This window comes from Fukomys damarensis, unplaced genomic scaffold, assembly GCF_012274545.1.
Source record: "Fukomys damarensis isolate Sample0158 unplaced genomic scaffold, DMR_v1.0_HiC HiC_scaffold_3, whole genome shotgun sequence".
NCBI classification, from domain to species: domain Eukaryota; kingdom Metazoa; phylum Chordata; class Mammalia; order Rodentia; family Bathyergidae; genus Fukomys; species Fukomys damarensis.
The window spans coordinates 38,532,085-38,539,153 of record NW_022900915.1 but is presented as its reverse complement, the minus strand read 5'-3'; the positions used below and the strand labels follow the sequence as shown (position 1 = coordinate 38,539,153).

Sequence of the window (7,069 nt, the reverse complement as noted above, 5' to 3'; positions counted from 1 at the left end):
CCTAGTGCATACGTGTAGTACTTTATTCTCTGACTTTGCATCTTACTTCTTGAAGATCTCTGCTTACCTTTCCTAATCTTACCGCAAGGAGTACAATAATATACATTAGCAAACTCGTTGCTAAACTTAGATCTTTAAAACATTTTTGTGAAACTCAGAATTCATTAAGAACTTTGTGTGCCCAAGCGTTGAATTCCACATCATTTTTAGACGTATAAGAAGAGAAGCTAGTATTTCAACACAGTTTGCAATGTGCTTTTCTCTCTACACCTCCGCAAAGAGGTTTTATTGTATTTTTCTCTTATAAACATTTTCCTTCACAGCACTATGAACGCATCGCCATTGTAAGCAGTGTTGTCAGGGGAGAGTACATCTGAGCAGTAATTGAAATCTTGATCAAGTCCCCTACAGGCTGGGTGGCACAGCACAGGCCATTTAGTGCTGCTGGGCCACAGCTTGTTCATCTTTGACATAATATAATAAAATATGCAGAAGTCCTTAGCAAACTGTAAAGTCATATATGAAAATATGGTGAAAATAAGGTATTGTATTAGTGAAGATTTAACCAGAGAAGTCAAATCCACATGTATACTTTGTGTATTTTTATAAATATTCACATGTATGTGTACATGCAAAGAAATAAACACACACGCGTTTACATACACACATCTGTGCATTTGTGCATATGCTCTTGTGTGAGCCTGGGCTCTTATCACAGGAATTCCTGGGTCAGCGATCGTTGCAAAGTCCTTCTCCCCATCGAATCCTGCACCCCAGAAGCACAGGCAGCAGGAACCCACAAGGCTGGACAGAACCCCACCCCCAAAGAGGACTGAATCGTGTAGCTAGTCATGCCATCTCTGTCCTAGGGACCTAGGTATTCTGCAGAATCCAGAGCAAGTTCGCCATGAGGCTGCGTAACACGGGTGGCTCCAGAGTCCAAGAAGCTGACGGGAGATCAGGGCAGGGAGGGAGATGTCAGGGACACCGATGAGCTGAACGTAGAACTCCGCAGTTTTCCTTCCCCGTGCTGTCGGGAGTCTTGCCTACACCAGATCGCCCCTTCCTTCCTTGAAGGACTTCTACTTAGGTCAGTCAGGACCCCACCGTTGCAACTGATTCACTATTGATTGCTTTGGAGCTGTCGTCGCGTTGGGGAAACTCCTTCCCAGCTGTGGCTCGACTCGTGTTTGAGCACCTGGAAGAAGAGAGCTGCAAAACTCAGCCACCTCTCTCCTGCTCTCCCACTCCAGGGAAGTCCTTTGAAGCCCACCCTAGCCAGAAACACACTTGAAAGGGAATTCTCGAGAAACCTGCCCGTTGTGATGACGACATGTCACAAAGTCATCCTGGGTGTGGATAAAAATATTTCTCATCCCCAGCAACGAAATAAGCAACCTGCTCTACCAATGCCAAGGATGACCCTGGAAGCCATTCTCTGTCCCTGTGTTGTCCCCTGCCACACACACACACCTGACACGCAGCTCCCCTCCCTGGCCAAAAGCCCCCAGCAGGAGTGGCACACGTGGAGGGAGGCTCGGCTTCCCCTCGCTGCTCCCAGTCCCTCCCGAGCTCTGCACCACTAGAAATGCAGTCACTGAGTTATGACCTAGAAGCGCTAATCAGAAGATGTGCTGTGCATTTAAATGAGAGACTATACAGTAAGAGACGCATTGCTAGTAACCACGCTCAAAGTGGTCCCCTTCCCTTCAAACACACTTGCTGCCTAGTTCTTGCCTATTTCTGGAGCAGTTCCGAAGTCCTCTTTTGCGTCTTCACCAGGTGTGATGACAAATGCGGTGAACGCTTCTTTCACGTGCCATCCGACGGAAAGGCAAGCTGGTAATGACACTCCAGTGCGTCCTCACCCACCTCACCACCGTGGCTCTTCCCTCATGTCAAAGCGACAGTGAAAGGAACGCACCGTAAATTGTCATCATGACGGCCGCTACAGCACAGCTGAAGACCATCAGGAAAGAGGGCCTCCAGAAGGGCTTCTAGGAGGCAAAAATGACGGATGGGACAAGTGTGTCTGAAAGGAAGGGGAGGACTTTTAAGAGGGTTCATAGCAATGCGTCTTTTATTGTAGTAAAAGTTTTATTATAATACATTTAAAAATGTTTTTAATATTCACCGTATTTTCAACCACACTGTGTCATTATGAACACGAGACAATATTTGCAAACCACATTTCTGCATTAGCTCTGCACAATGAACGCGCTTCTTTCTCCTTTAGAAGCCACCTCAGTCCTGTGCTTTCTTCCAGTCTTTCTCCCATCAGACTTTGAGTCTTTATGTTTTTATTAGTACATGTATGTAGTACATCATGCTTACGTGCTTGTGGGATGTTGGAACGCTTACATAACACACCTTAATTCCACCTTCTGTCCCCTTCCACCCACGCCTCGGTCCCCTCCCTTTTCTTTCTGTATATGTTTGCAGTACATAACGTGTGCAGTCTTTGCTTGGAGTTGGTATTGGGCTGTATTATGAGTGTGTATTTTCAAATAGGCTTAAAGTACAGTAAGGACAGGACTGGCTAAGGCGTTTGCTTTCAGTGGAGTGGAAAACTAAATTTCTCGCATAGATCTTAAAGTATTTCTTGGCTATTCACCGTTACTATGGAGGGAAGTCTGGACATCACTGGTTCCCAGGATCCTGGCTAAGATGAAGTTGAACGTACCGTCCATTGTTGATGGAGCACCGCGGGCCATTCCAACAAAGCTTCCAGCTCTCCTGGGCGCTCCCAGTTCTGTGCCTGGAGAGGTGACAGAGGCCACATTCAGTATGGAGTTGGCCTCCCGCCACCCTTACCACAGTCCTGCTGCTGCCTCCATGACAACCTCTGTCTGCCCGGTCAGGAGTCTCTGCCCCATAGCCCTGCTCAGACACCGTTGGCCTCCATCCTGTGGTGACAATTTTCTGCTTCGTTCCCTGCATCTGCCGTGACATCCCCAAAGGTAGAGCTTTGATTCGCTCCTCAAGCCAGGCTTCTGAGGGCTGCTCACTGCTTCTAGTCATTCTGAGGTCCGCTGGGTGGCCTCCAGGAAAAAGCTGGCTTTCGGCCTGTTTAACAGTTTCTTCCTTCACTTTTAGTCAAACCCCTGTCCTGTCTCTCCCTCCCGCAATGCACTTTTCTCACCTGCTGTTTCTTGCCTGCTTGGCCTTTTGTCTCACCATGACAGCCCAACCATCCCTCTGAACATCTTAGGAACTCACCTAAGAGTCTCCTTGTGCTCTCAGCTCTAGGTCTGCCCTGGTGGGACCATTCATCATGGATCAGTTGTGTTTGATAATTATGAACTTGTGATTTCTTTTCATAGTTATCTACAAATCGTGTGGAAGCTAAAGTGTAGCAAGAATAAGTTTCACAAAATCTTAATATTTCTGTTGATAAAATAATTAGATACGGAGCTCATAAAGACATTATTAAAGCAACCTACATGTAGATTGGGATGCAGCCCATAGTTTCTGTGGAAAAGTCCTTCTTACCAGGCATGGTGCTTCACATCTATGATCCCAGCAACTTAGGAGGCTGAAGCAGGATGATTGCAAGTTCAAGGCCAGCCTGGTTAACTTGTCCTAAAATTAAAGAAAAAAAAATGGGACTGAGGATATAGCCTAATAGTAGAGTGTCCCTGGTTTCAATCCTCAATATACCAAAAAAGATAGGAAGGATGGAAGAAAGGGATTAATCCTCTTTCTTATTTATGTATTTATTTGGACAGGATGCTGCTATTTTGCCCAGGCTGGCCTTGAATTCACAGTCCTCCCGTGTTAGCCTCCACAGTAGCTGCGATTAGAGTTCCACTATCTCCCTTCCATGTTTTAAGCAACTAGTTTTGAGCCAGGAACTGTGCTAGGCATAAGGAATACAGTATGAATTTATAAATTTATAATAGACATGCACAAACACACGTTACTGGTCTTCTGAATTTTCACATGCTAGAGAATGAGACAAATAAACAAATAATTACAGCTTATGGCGAGAGGCCACAGAAAGCAAAATACTTGACTTTGTCTCAAAATGGGGTGTCAGAATTTTAAGGAAATGAACTTGACGATTTCTGAGGAACAATCAGAATGAATTCAGCAGGTAGATAAGATGAGAGAAGGACTTCCAGGTAAATGGAATAGAAGAGTAGGGGGCTGGGGATTTTGCTTAGTGGTTCCACCGCCTGCCTTGCAAGTGCAAGGTCTGAGTTCAATCCCTGGTACCAGTAAATAAATAATAAAACAAAAACTCTTCTAAAAGAATAGAGATGTAAAGGAGAGTGTGGTGGCTTTAGGAAACTGCACGAAGTTCCATGTTGCTGGTTTCTAGGACTGGTTCAGGAACAGCTCTAGGCTAAGTGCTGTGCCTGAGACGGTAGATAAGGATAAAACCATGAAGTTCCTTTTGAGACATGGAATGACATAAAACTGGTTTACGTTGAAAGGGGTTGTATAGCAAAGGGGAAGGGGCCAGGGATTTAGGTAAGTGGCTCCACTCCGGGTCTCACGAGCACAAGGTCCCGAGTTCGATCCCCAGTACTGAAAAAAACAGAAAAAAGGGGAAGGGGCAAAGAAATAGGAAATGAAACATACAGAGATGCACAACCCAAATCCCCTCCTGAAGGCCTTGACACTTTTGTCTTATGTGGGACAACTCTGAAACCGTGTCAGCCCCCGGCCCTCATGGGGTTGGCTGAAGCCGGGGGCTGCGTCTCCTCTCCCAGCATTCCCCCCTCCCAGTCCTCTTCCTTCCTCCTGCTTCCACGGATGTTGATTTGAAGCTGTGTATTTGTCCCAGAGAACCCTGCCTATCACCGGAGTCCAGGGCCAGTAGAAGCAACTAAACTTAGCAGGCGCTTGGATGTGGGATGGAAGAGGTGAAGGAATAGTGGAGGACTCCAGGCTTCAGTTTGGCCCTGGATGAAATGTGGTGCAGCAAGGCCAGGGGAACACATCTGAAGGGCACGCTGTGAGGATAAAGCAATGGATCCATCCAAAGTGTCTGTGGAATATTTTCATATGAACTCAGGATGCATTTGGTTAGAGGAGCATGAATAAGAATCAGGCTAGCGCAAAACCTTGTGTGTCTGTAGACTACAAGCAGCGGCCACAGGTGTAGCTGAATGCAAGAAGAATATGTAAACTGTTGGAAGAAAATGGAAAGTCAGATTTATAGGTGGGTCTGGAATCTTTCCTTTGTTTCAGCTGCAGCCACAATCCATGTACCGGTGTATACGTAATGGTGGCCCTTCACCTTTTTCTTGGCCGTAGTCTTTTCTTATTTGACATGAACATCTTCACTGGCACATAAAGATCTGACTTTGTTCCTATGTTTTAGCTATGAACATCACGGATGAAGTAAGGGCCCAATGCTGAACAAGATATAAATCAAAATGGACTGAGTCAGTGTGTGACCTCCCTGCTGTGGGTTGGAGTCTTCAATTCTAAGTTGCTCGGAAGACTTCCAGACCTAAGGAACACCCACTTTGCTGCTTAATCTGTTTTGCAATTCTTATGCCAAAATGTCAGAGAAGGGTAGAATCTTTTAAATTTTTAATTTAATACATGTCAGTGCCTAATGGTGCCCTTCATTGTGGAGAGTGAGTACATGTACATTACACATCTTAATTCTTTTATATCTCTCTCCTGTTTCTTTGCTATCCTCTCCCTCTGGCCATTTCCTAATTGGCAAAGCTCCATTTCCCTGTTTTCTACAGTTCTGTCTAGCTCTTATTTTGCTCTTCATTATTATACTTTGGGCCCTTCATATTAGAGAAATTATGCTATATTGAAGCTTATGTGTCTGATTTATTTCACTTAACATTATGGTCTCAAGGCGCATCCTTTTTTAACAAATAACTGAGATTTATCCTTCTTTATGGCAGAGTAGTACTTCATTATGTGTAATACCACATTTTATTTATCTACTCATCTGCTGAAGGGTGTACAGGCAGCTTCCAAAAGTTAGTTGTAATGAGCTGTACTGTTATAAACATGGGAATGCATGCATCGCTGTAATATGCTCTTTTTAACTCTTTCAGGAAGATACCTAGAAAGGGAATAGCTGGATGGACTGGAATTTCTATTTTAAATTCTTTGAAGACACTCCATACTAATTACCATGGTGGTTGTTCTAGTTTACTTTCCCACCAAGGTATAAGGGTTCCTTTTCCCCAGCAGCCTTGATAACATGTGCTATTATTTGATTTCTTGCGGGGGCAGCCATTCTTTCTAAGGGTAGGATTTTGTGCCAGATCTCTGCTGCGATCCAACGGTTGCCCTTATTTGGTGCAGGCTTTTTTTTCATCTGATTCAGAGGCATCAGTGTACGGCAGTCCCAAGTGCATCTCTCCATGGCTTTCAAGGATCCTCACAGCCAGAAGAACCCCTCTGAGTATTAGAAGCACAAATACCAGCTTATGGATCCCTTATTACCTCCTTATGTGTGAATAAAACAAGCCAGGCCTGTTACACGGCATTTTTCTCTCCCCACTGGTAACTGGGAACTGATATTTAAGAAGCAGTGCAAACTCAGCGCACCTTAGGACATTCTCAGGAGCTGAGTTAGTTGAGTCATAGCAACTATGCTGCTCTTGTATCCAAAACATCTTTGTAATTCCAAGACTGCACAGCAGGAGAAATAAGGATGCAGTCAATCCACAACATCTCTGACAAGTACAGTGCCCATGCAGTTCAACGCCTAGACTAGTTGTTTCAGGCAGGAGATTAACTGGCTTATCTTAACCCCAAGGGCAACCTTTGGCTCTCATCCCGGAGTCAGCAGTCTTCAGGTTCGCCCCTGGCAGATCAAGCCATCAGCTGCTTGCCTAATCCTGGCATCATACGCAGAATTACAGAAAGGACATTTTTTTCCGCACAATTGTAGGTGTTAGCTGGTTACTTTTTTGAGGTTTAATAGAGCAGCTTAAAAAGCAATTTTTCAGGTCAATATTGATTGAAGTTTTCAGAACAAGTTGCTATACCCTTTGGTAACATAAAGATTCTTTACTTATAAGGAAATATATACATACATATATATATACATTTTAAATATATAATAAAAAATAATATATAC

General features: G+C 44.4%; 1 long non-coding RNA gene across 1 annotated transcript; it reads right to left on the bottom strand.

Moving 5' to 3' along the window:
• Positions 1 to 809: 809 nt before the first annotated feature.
• Positions 810 to 3,576, bottom strand: LOC104871313. The gene is made up of 3 exons (XR_782822.3): positions 3,493 to 3,576; positions 2,684 to 2,758; positions 810 to 1,198 (listed from the first exon to the last, which is right to left on the bottom strand). It is a non-coding gene; the product is annotated as an uncharacterized LOC104871313 (long non-coding RNA).
• Positions 3,577 to 7,069: the final 3,493 nt, after the last annotated feature.